Consider the following 12,796-nt stretch of genomic DNA (forward strand, 5'->3'; position numbering starts at 1 on the left):
TCTCCAAGGCGGCCTTCGCGACACACGACAGCGCAGAGTCGCTGAGCAGAAACTGATAGCCAAGTTCCGCACACACGAGGATGGCCTAAACCGGGATGTTGGATTTATGTCACATTATCAGTAACCCCCACAGCTTGCCTCCTGGACTTGCAGGCTGTCCTGTCTGGAGACAATACACATCTCTTTAACCTGTGCTTAATGCTCCCTCCACCCACGTTGTCTGTATCTTTAAGATCTGGCTGGCTGTCGGGATTCGCATTCTAATCAGTATTCTGTAACTTGATTTTCGTGTCTCTGTGCCCTGTTTGAGAGCACATTTCCGCTCCATCTGACGAAGGAGCAGCGCTCCGAAAGCTAATGGTATTTGCTACCAAATAAACCTGTTGGACTTTAACCTGGTGTTGTTAAAACTCTTACTGTGTCCACCCCAGAGCCATTGTAAAATAAATAAGTAGCCGTTGGCCAGTACGGGGATCGAACCCGCGACCTTGGCGTTATTAGCACCATGCTCTAACCAACTGAGCTAACCGGCCACCACAGTGCAGTTGTGCTTGGGTATATTCATCAACTGAGCATCACAATGTCCGTCGAAATGACCTGATACTTTCAGCGAAGTCAGCAGTCTCACAACACCAGGCGAACGTCCAACAGGTTTATTTGATAGCACGAGATTTCGGAGTGTCGCTTCTTCTTCAGGTCAGTGTCGCTCCTTCTTCAGGACTCACCTGAAGAAGGAGCGACACTTTGAAAGCTTGTGCTGCCAAATAAACCTGTTGGACTTTAACGTGGTGTTGTGAGACTTCTTATTGTGTTTCCCCCAGTCCAACTGCGGCATCTCCACATCATGACTTTCCGCGAAGCCATTTCAAGAGGAAATTTCTTAACAATTGGACATGGCTGGCCACGACATGAACACGAAATTTAAATTTCGGCATAATTGTCTTATAATGTGTTATTAATTACAGTGAAACATGTCTGGAGCGAGACAAATGCCGAAAGGTGGAACCTGGCCTTCATTCCACGACGACTAGGAGGCGGAGCACAAAAATACCGTGGCTACCAGAGGAGTTGAAAGGCAAGGAATCCTGCGGTGAGTAACTCACCTCCTGACTGCCCAAAGCCTGTCCACCATCACCAAGGCACAAGTCAGGAGTATGATGGAATAGTCTGCCCCTGGTTGGATGAGTGCTGCTTCAAGAAAACAGAAGCAACGTCTTACCATCCAGGGAAAAAAATCTCGCTTAATTGCTACCATTCCACAAACATTCAATCCCTGAAACGCCAATAATAATTAGTAACTGTGTGTACCACCTACATGATGCACTGCAGGAACTCATCAAAATCCGTTAGGCAGCATCTTCCAAACCGACGACTGCCACAATCTAGTCGGACAAGAGCAGCAGACGCCTGGGAACACCACCACCTGGGTCTTCCATCTTGACTTCATAGATTCGCGACATTGCAGAAGAAGGTCATTCGGTCCACAGATCATCACACCCAGGCCCTATCCCCAGGAAATTATACTGATGATGTTATAATTGAATTTCTCTCAATCAATGAGATTTGTCAAATTAAGTTATTGAACATCATGAATTCCAGATTTGAATTGAAACAGTCAGTTCACTTCGAGAAGTTACCCTGCCTCATGCATCCAGTCTCACTCCGAGGTAACTGAAGGAATCCAGCAGCCTCTCCAGTCCTACAGTTAATAGTTAATACTTGAAAGGATTGGAAGATTTCTTCATTTCCAGATGAATATATTGTTTCTCTTCCCATTTTTCCACTTAAAACGTGCCGTGATAGGGATAATTTGTTATATTAAAGAGAGCATACGGAATTGGAATTCGACTTGGAAAATTATTTTTATAAATAATACATTTATTTATCTACCTATGTAAACTTAGCGTAAATGTATCCATCTCGAGGAAATCGTTCAACAATCTATTTCATCTTTGTTGTAAATTGCTGTTACTGGGAATACAGACTCGGCCACTCAATCTTTCCTTTGCTCCCCCTTATCCACTCCTTGTTAAACAAGATAAACTCCATCAAAACTTTCCTTTTCTTTCACCCTGAAGATAAGTCACGTGGACTCGAAATGTTAACTCTTTCACTGTCCACGGCTGCTGGAGATCTGCTGATTTATTTCAGCATTTTCTGTTTCATCTCCTGTTTAGGAGACAGGCACTTTCACCCACGAAGCCACGCCATTAACTAACAGTTGAACTTTCTAATGCAAAGTTTTGAATTGTATCTTTCGTCATGAGCTCTTTCCAAGGACCATTCGAAACGTTGGCTCTATTCTCTCTCCACAGATGCTGTCAGACCTGCTGCAAATTTCCAGCATTTTCTGTCTTTGTTACACTGAAACACAATGTGCTTAGGCACAGGACGGCAACCAAAGCGGGGTTCCGTACTGGCCAGTGCCTGTAGGTGCACCGATAAAAGACCGCGGACTGTAGGTTTAAAGAGTTTGGTGACAAACAAGTTGACCGTTCTCCATGTGATGCAAGTAAATGTGTTGCTTGCTCTGACCACTCCTGGTCCCCCTGTCAATTTTCACCAGGCACAGAAATCCACTTCCAAATCCCCCAGGACCTCAGGGCCAGAGCATTCGAGAACTCGCCAGAAAAGGGCTGTTCCCCAGGTAGTGGGACCTCGTAATGGAAATCTAGCACAGTGGATTTCAACCAATGTGAGAACCTTGCAAGTGTGCTGCGGGGGAATGCTAGGGTTGGAGGCCTTCTTCATTTGCGTAACTTGTTTCAGGAGAATGTGTCAGTACTTTCGGGTTGACTGCATTAGAATGAGTCGGGCCTAAGATTTTGTGTTGAAGAAAATGTGACGGTATTTAGAAATTCTTCCCAGAGAATGTGTCAGTGTTTACATATCATTAAACCATAGTGTGTCAGTGTTTGGAAATTACTCCCAGAGACTGTGTCAGTGCGTCGCAGAGATTGCCCTGAATAATGTATCATTATTTAGAGACACCAGACACCCCCCCCCCCCCAACACGCCCCCTCCCCCACCCCCATCCCTGAGGATTCTTATCGGTGCATGCTCGATGGGCCGAATGGCCTCCTTTTAAACTGAAATGAAACGAGTTGCTGCTCAAAACAATTCTATGAAACATCTTCCCCTTGATGTGATTTTGACTTCTTGTGCTGGAGAAGAAGCTCTCTGCTGGTTACACGGATCTGTGTTCTTTCCTCGCATCAGCTCAATCTGCGCTAACAAGCAAAGTGTAGTTTCAGAAATCGCAGACAGATACACAGTAAATTGATTTGCAATTTCGCAGCATTAATCCTAAACATTCAGAAACTGGGCAATCCAAAACCGATATGAGATAATAGAAACATTAAAGGTAAAAATCATTTGTATTGAAGGACCACATTCAGTTTAACTTCGGAACTGTTTTTTGTACCGTCATGCTTGCTTTCAGTGACTCGTGCGCAAGGACACCCATGGTCCCTTTGTGCATTTCATTTGGTTTGATTTGATTTAATTCATTCTTGTTACATGTATTGGTATACAGTGAAAAGCATTGTTTCTTGTTATACAGACAAAACATACCGTTCGCAGAGAAGGAAAGCAGAGAGTGCATAACGTAGTGTTACAGTCATAGACAGGGTGTAGAGAAAGATCAACTAAGTGAGAGGTAGGTCCATTTAAAAGTCTCACCGCATCAGATAAGAAACTGTTCTTGAGTCGGTTGCAACGTGACCTCAGAACTTTGCATATCTTTCCCGATGGAAGAAGATGGAACAGAGTGCGTCCAGGGTGCGTGGGGTCCTTAGTTATGCTGGCTGCTTTTCTGAGGCAGCGGGAAATGTAGACAGAGTCAATGGATGGGAGATATGACGGATTGGGCAACATTCACAGCCCTTTGTAATTTATATCGGGCTTCGGCAGAGCAGTAGCCATACCAAGCTGTAATACAACCAGTAAGAATGCTTTCTATGGTTCATCGAAACATGAACATTACCCAAACAATCACCATTTAAATCAACAAGTGCAGTTGTTTCAATGCGACAAGTGTAACAGATCAGGGCGATGAATTTACAGGTTGGATTAATACTTGGAACTATGATTTTGTTGCCATTACAGAGCCTTGGTTACGGGAAGGATAGGATTGGCAACATTCTAGGATATAGATGTTTTAGGATAATAAAAACCGTAAAGGTTAAAATCGTTTGTAATGAAGGACAACATTCAGTTTAACTTCGGAACTGTTTTTCGTACCAATATGCTTGCTTTCAGTGACTCGTGCGCAAGGACACCCATGGTCCCTTTGCACATTTCATTTAGTTTGATTTGACTTGATTCATCAGGATAGTGGGGGATGTAAAAGGGGTGAGGGAGTTGCACTGCTGGTAAAGGAGAATATCACAGCTGCACTGCGGGAGGACACCTCGGAGGGCTCATACAAATGAGGCAATATGGGTAAAGCTCAGGAATAGGAGGGGTGCAGTCACAATGTTGGGGGTTTACTATCGGCCTCCCAGCAGCCAGCAGGAGATAGAAGAACAGGTATGTAGGCAGATTTCGGCAAGGTGAAAAACAGGATTGTTCTGGTGGATGATAAAACTTCCCCTGTATTGACTGGGACTCACTTAGTGATAGGGGCGTGGATGAGGCAAATTTTGTAAGGAGCTTCCAAAAGGGCTTCTTGAAACAGTATTTAAACACTCCAACCAGGGAAGGGGCCGTACTGGACCGGGTATTGGGGAATGAGCCTGGCCACGTGGTCGACGTTTCAGTAGGGGAGCAGTTCGGGAAAAGTGACCACAATTCAGTCAGCTTTCAGGTACAGATGGATAAAGATAAGTGTAGTCCTCAGGTGAAGGTGCTAAAATGATGGAAGGCTAATTACAATAACATAGGACATGAACTGAAGAATGTAGATTGGGGGCAGAAGTTTGAGGGCAGCCAACTTCTGGCATGTGGGAGGCATTCAAGAGTAAGTTGATGTGAAATCAAGACCGACACGTTCTGTAAGGATGAAGGATATTACTTGGCAAGTTTTGGGAACTTTGGATAACGAGAGATGATGTGAGCCTAGTCAAAAAGAAATAGGCAGCATTTGTCAAGGCTAGGAGGCTGGAAACACATGAGGTAAGTGTGGAATACAAGAAAAGTAGAAAGAAATTTCAGTAAGGAGTCGGGCGGGGGGATGGGGGGGGGGAGGTGCTAAAAGGGGTCACAAAAAGTCATTGGCCAGCAGGATTAAGGAAAATCCCAAGGCTTTTTATACATATATAAAGAGCAGGACGGTAGCCAGGGAGAAGTTTGGCCCACTCATGGTTAGGAGAGGGAATCTATGCGTGGAACCGGAGGAAATGTGTGAGGTATTGAATAGTTGGAATATTGAATCATAGAATTCCTACTGTGCAGAAAGAGGCCATTCGGGCCATCGAGTGTGCAGTGACCTCAATCCCGCACAGGCCCTGTAACCCCAGCTATTCCCTTACTAATACCCTGACATTAGGGTCAATTTAGCATCGCCAATCAACCTAACCTGGACTTCTTTGGACTGTGGGAGGAAACAGGAGCATCCCTAGGAAACGCACGCACAGGGGGAGAATGTGCAAACTCCACACAGGCAGCGACCCAATGCTGGAATTGAACCTGAAGCCCTGGCGCTGTGAGGTAGCAGTGCTAACCATTATGCGACCGTATCTCCCCATGTTCAATTCTGGTCTCCACACTACCAGAACGATGTTGAGGCTTTGGACGGGGTACAGAAAAGATTTACCAGGATGTTGCCTTCTGTGGAGAGCATTAGCTATCAGGAGAGTTTGGAGAAACTTGGTTTGTTCTCAGTGGAACGACGGAGGTTGAGGGGCGACCTGATGGAAGTCTGCAAGATTATGAGAGGCAAGGCAGAGTGGATAGTAAGAGGCATTTTCCCAGGGTGGAAAAGTGAACTACGGAGGGAGATAGGTTTAAGGTGCGAGTGGCGAGATATAAGAGGCAGGTTTTTTTCACACAGTGGGTAGTGGGTGCCAGGCACTCACTGCTGGAGGAGGTAGTGGCTGCAGATATGACAGTGACTTTTAAGGGGTGCCTGGACAAATACATGAATAGGATATGTCGCTGCATTGGTAGGGAATTTTAGTTCAAACGGGCATCATGATCGGTGCGGGCTTGGAGGGCCAGTTCCCATGCTGGAATTGGTCTTTGTTCTTATAGTCTTCCATTCTGGTTTTCCAACTGAGGTATCACGTTTCAGCATTATGCTGCATCTGCCAGGCCCCTCCCTTGCTTCGGGGCGGGGACAAAAGAGCCGATAAGTTCTAAACAGTGGTAAACGTGAGACAGCCGCGGTTAGCCCTGGCGTGAGACAGCCGCAGTTACGCCTGGCCAGTATAGGGGTCGACACCACGACCTTTGTGCTACCAGCACCATGCTCTAACCACCGGAGCTAACCGGCCACAATTGAATGCAGTCATCAAACGAGCATCACAATGTGTCTCAACGAGACTTGCCTCTTTCAATGGAGCCTATTCAGAAACACATTTCTCAACAATCAGGCACTGCTGGCCGGGATAAGCATATCTGTTGCTTCAAAATTTAGAACTGAGACAAAACGGTCTCCTAATGTGTTGCTAATTACAGTGAAACTCGACTGGAACGGAACAAGATACCTAAAACTCTATCATTTTCCATATCAATACGCGTGGGACTTGTGCACAGAGTTTGCACTGCTCCCTCACGGCACGACCACGGCATGACTGTCCCTCGGAATTGCTTTTCAGAAAGCTTTCCAATTTTATAGAACAAAGGTCACTCAAAATTCTGAAAGAAAACATGCCGTGGAAATATTGCTTTATTCCAATGTGTTACAAGCGAAATATTTTGAACACGAGAAACTATGAAAGAGAGGCTGGAATAGCAAATGGCCGTCCAGCCAACTAAGCTGATGTAAGGATGTTTCCCCCCAAAGCTGTCTGAATGTTCCCATCTTCACAAAGCTGCCCACCAACAGTTACCTTCTTCGCAACGTTGAAAATATTCTGGCCAAATTAAATCTGAAGCTGTAAAATTTCTTCTCCTCAGATATCTTAACTGACCATTTTTTTCTTCTACTTTCATGGGATGTGGGTATGGATAACCAGGAGAGGTCAGCTCATCCCCAATTGCCTTTGGGATAATTTTATTTTACTAAAAGTGTAAAAGATGTTCAAACGTTCGAGTCGAAATGTTACCATGTCCTATATTTTCTGCAATTCAACTGTGTGGAACGTAATCACCACTGAAAATCTTGCACTCACAAATTGCAAACTTAAGGTGCTTTTTCTGCACAAAGCTTTTTAAAATAAAATTTGTTTACCTATGTGGGCGTCGCTGGCTCGACCAGCATTTTGTGTCCATCCTTGCTAGTCCAGCGTCAGGGAGCTGCGTTCCATTCTCGGTTTGCGTCACTGCCTGTGTGGAGTTTACACGTTTTCCCCGTGTCTGCGTGGGTTTCCTCCGGGATGCTACAATAGAAATATTAAACGCTACAGGAAAGCACTTTTGTGTTGAATTCGACAATATGGTGTTGTAATAGAATATGTATGACTCCGGAAGTCAATTCCGCTTTCCACATGGTAGTTACATCTGATATTCCTAAAACACCAATGTAGAGATTGAATTGATTTCAAAATTTCCAACTCTCTACATTTCCGTTATCGTTACCAGATTTAACGTTTCGAGTCTGTATGAGTCGTCTTCAGAGTTAAATCGACAATTTTGCTTTTGTTTTAATGTTTCAGGTCGATGATTTGCTGCCAGAACTGAAATTTGCCGAATATATCAAGGACATTCTGAATTTTATTCTAACCCTATTAACCAGTTCATATCAAGACACAAGAATGTATCCATTCCTTGCAGGTTAGCACATTGAATATGCGAGGGTGAGTGCAGGTCCAACAGTAGAGAAGACTTTGATAGCATCCAGAAAAAGAAGCTGCTTGTCCGGCACTGCCACAGCATCCACACGTACCTGCCCCCACCTCCCGCACCCTCTCACCCGACCCTCTTCACCAACGCTTTGAGCATTCACGCTCTTCCCAACCGCATCACAGTGACAACGGTATATACCATAGATAAGTTGCACTGGAACATCTCGCCAAGCGCCATTCTGCATCATCTTCCAGACACAAGCTTTCTGTCACCGAGAAGGACAAGGACAGGTAATGCATTCGAAAACCAACAGTGGGAGCTACTCTCTAATTCCCATACTTCACTGTGTTGGAACTGTATCACCATTCTCTCAATTCAAAGCCTGGAAATATCTCTGAGCATCACAGTGGGTGGACCTACATCTCAGGGACCACCGTTGTTTAAACCGTTAGCTGAAAACAACTTCCTCAAGGACAGCAAAATGTTGATATTAGATGGTGACCTTAACAGTTGCGCTCACACACAAGAAAAATAAACTATATTCCAAACCTTCGGCAACCCTCCCCTGACAAACGAATGATCCCTGATGTTTCGTACCGATTATGTAATCAATGTGACAAGGCTCCATTTGTCCATTATGGAGAACGAGGGTTCAAGGTGTTGTATATGGGGTCCGGTGTGACCGTTCAATCACTGCTCACATCCTCCATGATTTAAATGATTCGCTTCTTCCATCAGTTCCGTGACCTGAAATGTATTAAAGTTAATTCATTGACACAAAGCGTGGAAACACAGATAATTCATCAGGATCAATTAGATAAAGTAGGTTCTTATAAAATCATTTAAAAACGATGAAGAATAAACTCGGAAAAAAAGGTTGATATAAAACTAAACGCACAAAAAATCGAACATTGGAGCACGAGTTGATCTTTCGGCACTTCCAACACGCACCTGACGAAGGAACAGCGGTCTGAAAGCTCATGATACCAAATAAACATGTTGGATTTCAACCTGATGCTGTGAGACTTCTTACTGTGCCCACCCCAGTCCAACGCCAGTATCTCCACATCATAATCCCTTCTCATAAGGCAATCCTGACATCCGAGAAATCATTCTGGTTAACATTGTCTATCCCCCCTACACACAGTCATGGGAAACTTCCTACCTGCACTCAGTCTGTCCAGTGCTGTCAGAATCACTGGCGTTTCAATGAGGTTCCTTCTCTTTTTCTAAATTCCATTGAACAGAGGCCTAATTGACATAATCCCTTCTCATAGGACAATACTGGCATCCGAGAAATCATTCTGGTTAACATTGTCTGCACTCCCTCTATGGAAAGTTTATAATTTCTTAGATAAGGAACCCATAATCTCTCAGGCTGTGATGCCAACGCTTTCTCGTAAAACGCCTTCTAATTCCAAAATCTCTGGGACACCCTCGTTATGAAGACTTTGTTGAAGTAAAATCGAGACTGTTTAAGCCATTATTGTGAATTCAAACCTTTAAGCCGTCATTGTGAATGTCAAACGTTTTAAGACAAAAAAAGTTGTGTATGTGACTTCGCACTCTGTGGTTAACCACAAACACTCGAGCCCTGACTAGTGACAAGCTGGGGTGAGCTACGTCTCATTTTTAGTGTAAAAATGCAAAGCAAGCAGGAATAGTCAGACAGCAAAGGACAGGAATAGTCAGGCAGATGGTCTGAAAAAGGAACTGAACAGTGAGGTATTTTCAACGAAATGTGACTGGGAGTTATTGATAACTAACTATTGTCAAGTGGCCCAATTGGCCAAAGTATGTAACCGCCTACGGCTTGATGCGAAACTGCCGATGTTGGCGATGTTTTAACGTATATAAATGCACCTGCCACCAAGTCAGATTGATGAACTCTGCCCAGAGATCCTCTCAAAGCTTCGATTTAATAAACTACATGTTGAATCTCAAGTCTGATCTCCGAGTGGTGACTTTTCCCACAACAAATGCGGTAGTCGGCAGGATCTGTATTACTGGTAAGTCCGATCGGTGGCCACGATCGGAAGCCGGAATAGAGATCATTGAATCTGTAGGAGTCTGACTGAGTCAACGGTGTAATTTTCTGGGGTAAATTCGGGGAATTTGTGATATCGTGATAAGGTATAGTGATAAGTACTAACTGTTGATAGTGATAAGTAACTGTGACTTGTGCTGATCGACAAGAGGACAAGGTATTGCCTGTCTCTGAGCTCACCTTAGATCGGACGTTCAGAGGGAAAATTCCCCACGCTATGGTCAGGTATTGAAGCGGTAAAGGGACACCAAGGGCACTTAGGATTGTGAGGCACAAGTGGCAGAAGGCGGCTAACATCAAACTCTGTAGTGGTGAAGAACACAGAGTTTTGTCTTTGTGTATTTAAGGTCATATAAGTTGGGTTCGTAGTCTAGCGGTTAAGTTGTAACGTAGCATGCAAAGGAATTGATCACTCCTTACTTTGAGCCGGACTCCGGTGGAAGAAACGCATTACAGAGAAGGTAATCGTGGCCAGGAGTACGTGAGTATAAAAAACAGTGGGAAGAAACACGTTACTAAGAGAGTAATCGTGGCCGTATAGGGAAGCAGATGGAACGTAGGAGTCTATAAGATGACAGATGAGGAAATGAAGTGGGGAATCCCTGGCTCCCTTATCGACCGACAGGCATTCCTTGATGAGAGAAATGCCAAAAGATGGCTGGGATGCTTCTCAGACCTTAGAAGAAAAAGAGTAAGATGAAAAAATGGGAGTGTTATTAGTCCACCAGTTAGATGGTCTAATTGGACAAGTAAAGGATTTGACCAAAAGGTGGAATAAAGACAAGGATAAAATTAAAGACTTAGAATTCAAAATTGGAGAAATAGAGATTGAGGACATGGCAAAAATTAAGAAACTAGACATCAGAATCAGGGAATTGGAAAAAAGAAATCAGGCATTAGAAAACAACCCACAGCCCTATAACCTCTGGGGACCGCCCCCCCCCCCCCCGCCCCCCCGTACACGACCTCTCAGGAGATGTTACAACATGGTTATCATTAGTGGAGACACCTGTGCCTGTTTAGATATGCAAGGCAGAGGTGTCTGGAAATACCGGATCCAGTTGAAAGAATACACTGGTACCAATCGGAAAACATGCAATGTACAACAAAAACAGTTAAGAGGGGAGTAAAGGGTTAAACACCAACAGGCTGTGAGTTTCTCTCTCTCTCGCTCTCTTGACAAGGGAAAGAGAAACATTGATCTGCTATACCCTCTTCCACCACATATGGTTCTCGATCGCACACTTTCACCCCTCTCTCTCTCTTGACAAGGGAAAGAGAGAGAGAGAGGGGTGAAAGTGTGCGATCGAGAACCATATGTGGTGGAAGAGGGTATAGCAGATCAATGTTTAATAAACTATTACATTTCACAGTCGTGCATTACATTACAGCTGAAGAGTTGTAAGGAGAGTTAACAATTTAAGAGAAATAATTAATTATGCGCGCATCTTGAGCTTAAACCGGAGAGTCTGTGAGAAAGTGCAAACGTCGTAATTAGTAGAGATCTTTAACAGTGATGAACATAAATGGATTTTTTGGATCAGGCTTTTGTAACAAAATGTACTCTTGATAGAATTGACAATGAAAAGATAAACGGAAAGAATTACTCCTGAGTATTTGAAGTGATGATTAATCACTTATTTATGTTCAGCTGAGTGAACTTACCCCTCCGCCTCTCTGCTGAAACGAGCAGAGACCTAATCCGCGACAGGAAATTTGTGCTATAAGACTTGCAATAATCTTAAGATATAGAATCAAAACTTAACAGAGAAGGGAGTTACAGAAGGGCCAAATGGGAGGCCGTCCTCCGACCTCCCAGCAAATCAGTCATAATAGTAAGAAATACAGGAGATAACCCAGCAGAAGGAATTTTGGATACAGGGGAACCACATAACTGTGGGGACGTAGATGCGGATACAGAAGAAGGTCGGATAAAGGATGTACCTTTAGCGACAGCTGAGGAGACCCTTTTTGTAGATGGCTCACGTAAATATGTGGAGGGATCACCCCGGACAGGGAGGGCAGTAGTAAATGACAAATTGGAAACGGTAAAGTCAGGAAGGATTGACGGAAGTTTATCTGCCCAAGTAGCAGAACTAGTGGCACTAACACAGACCCTAGAATTATACGACGGCCTGGAGTAGAAGGGGGGTTGTAACCACGGGAGGAACTCCTATTAAGCACCAACAAAGGATCGAGGCATTACTAAAAGCTAGCGAAAAACGCCTAGAAGCGGCAGTAATAAAAATTAAAGCGCACCAAAGGGAACCAGAGAGGGACAACCCCGACTGGTTAAAATACAAAGGGAACCAAGCCGCAGACAAGGCTGCGCAATTAGCGCTAGAACAAGAAACAATTGGCGTGTTGCCAATAGCAGTTATGAGTCAAACAGCAGAGTAAAAGCGACTGTTAATCAACGTTCAGTATTCCAAAATATTTTATTTTCATCCCAGTTTAAGATGTTAAGTCTGTATAAATGTTGGAAGCTTCCAGGTGTATCTGTGTGTTTAACAACGTGATTACGTGAATGTTTTGTTGGTGTTCGCTTTAATGTTTTAATGTTGAGCAAAGAGTTAAACCTTGGAAGGACCATGTGCTCTTTCCTTGTCTTGAAGTTAAAATAAGAGTATAGTTGAGAAGGTAAAAAAGAAACTAAGTAATTTTGTGAAAACAAAGAGAAGCAGGAACAAAAGAATAAAATGAACATACTGACTTTCAGTCAGTTTAAAGTGTATCAAATTGTGAAATGAAGCGTAGTTCTGATGACCCCAAGTTACAGCAGGAGATTAACCTCAGTTGTTAACACAAACAAATATGTTGTCCTTGAGTATTTTTAAACACCATGAATTGTTGGAACTTGTG

The 12,796-nt window shown here is 43.8% G+C and overlaps 1 non-coding gene across 1 annotated transcript; it reads right to left on the reverse strand.

Annotated features, from left to right (window-relative positions):
* Positions 1-459: 459 nt before the first annotated feature.
* On the reverse strand, positions 460-533 carry trnai-aau (transfer RNA isoleucine (anticodon AAU)). The gene has a single exon. It is a non-coding gene; the product is annotated as a tRNA-Ile (tRNA).
* Positions 534-12,796: the final 12,263 nt, after the last annotated feature.

The sequence above is a fragment of the Mustelus asterias genome, chromosome 16 (genome assembly GCF_964213995.1).
Source record: "Mustelus asterias chromosome 16, sMusAst1.hap1.1, whole genome shotgun sequence".
NCBI classification, from domain to species: Eukaryota; Metazoa; Chordata; class Chondrichthyes; order Carcharhiniformes; family Triakidae; genus Mustelus; species Mustelus asterias.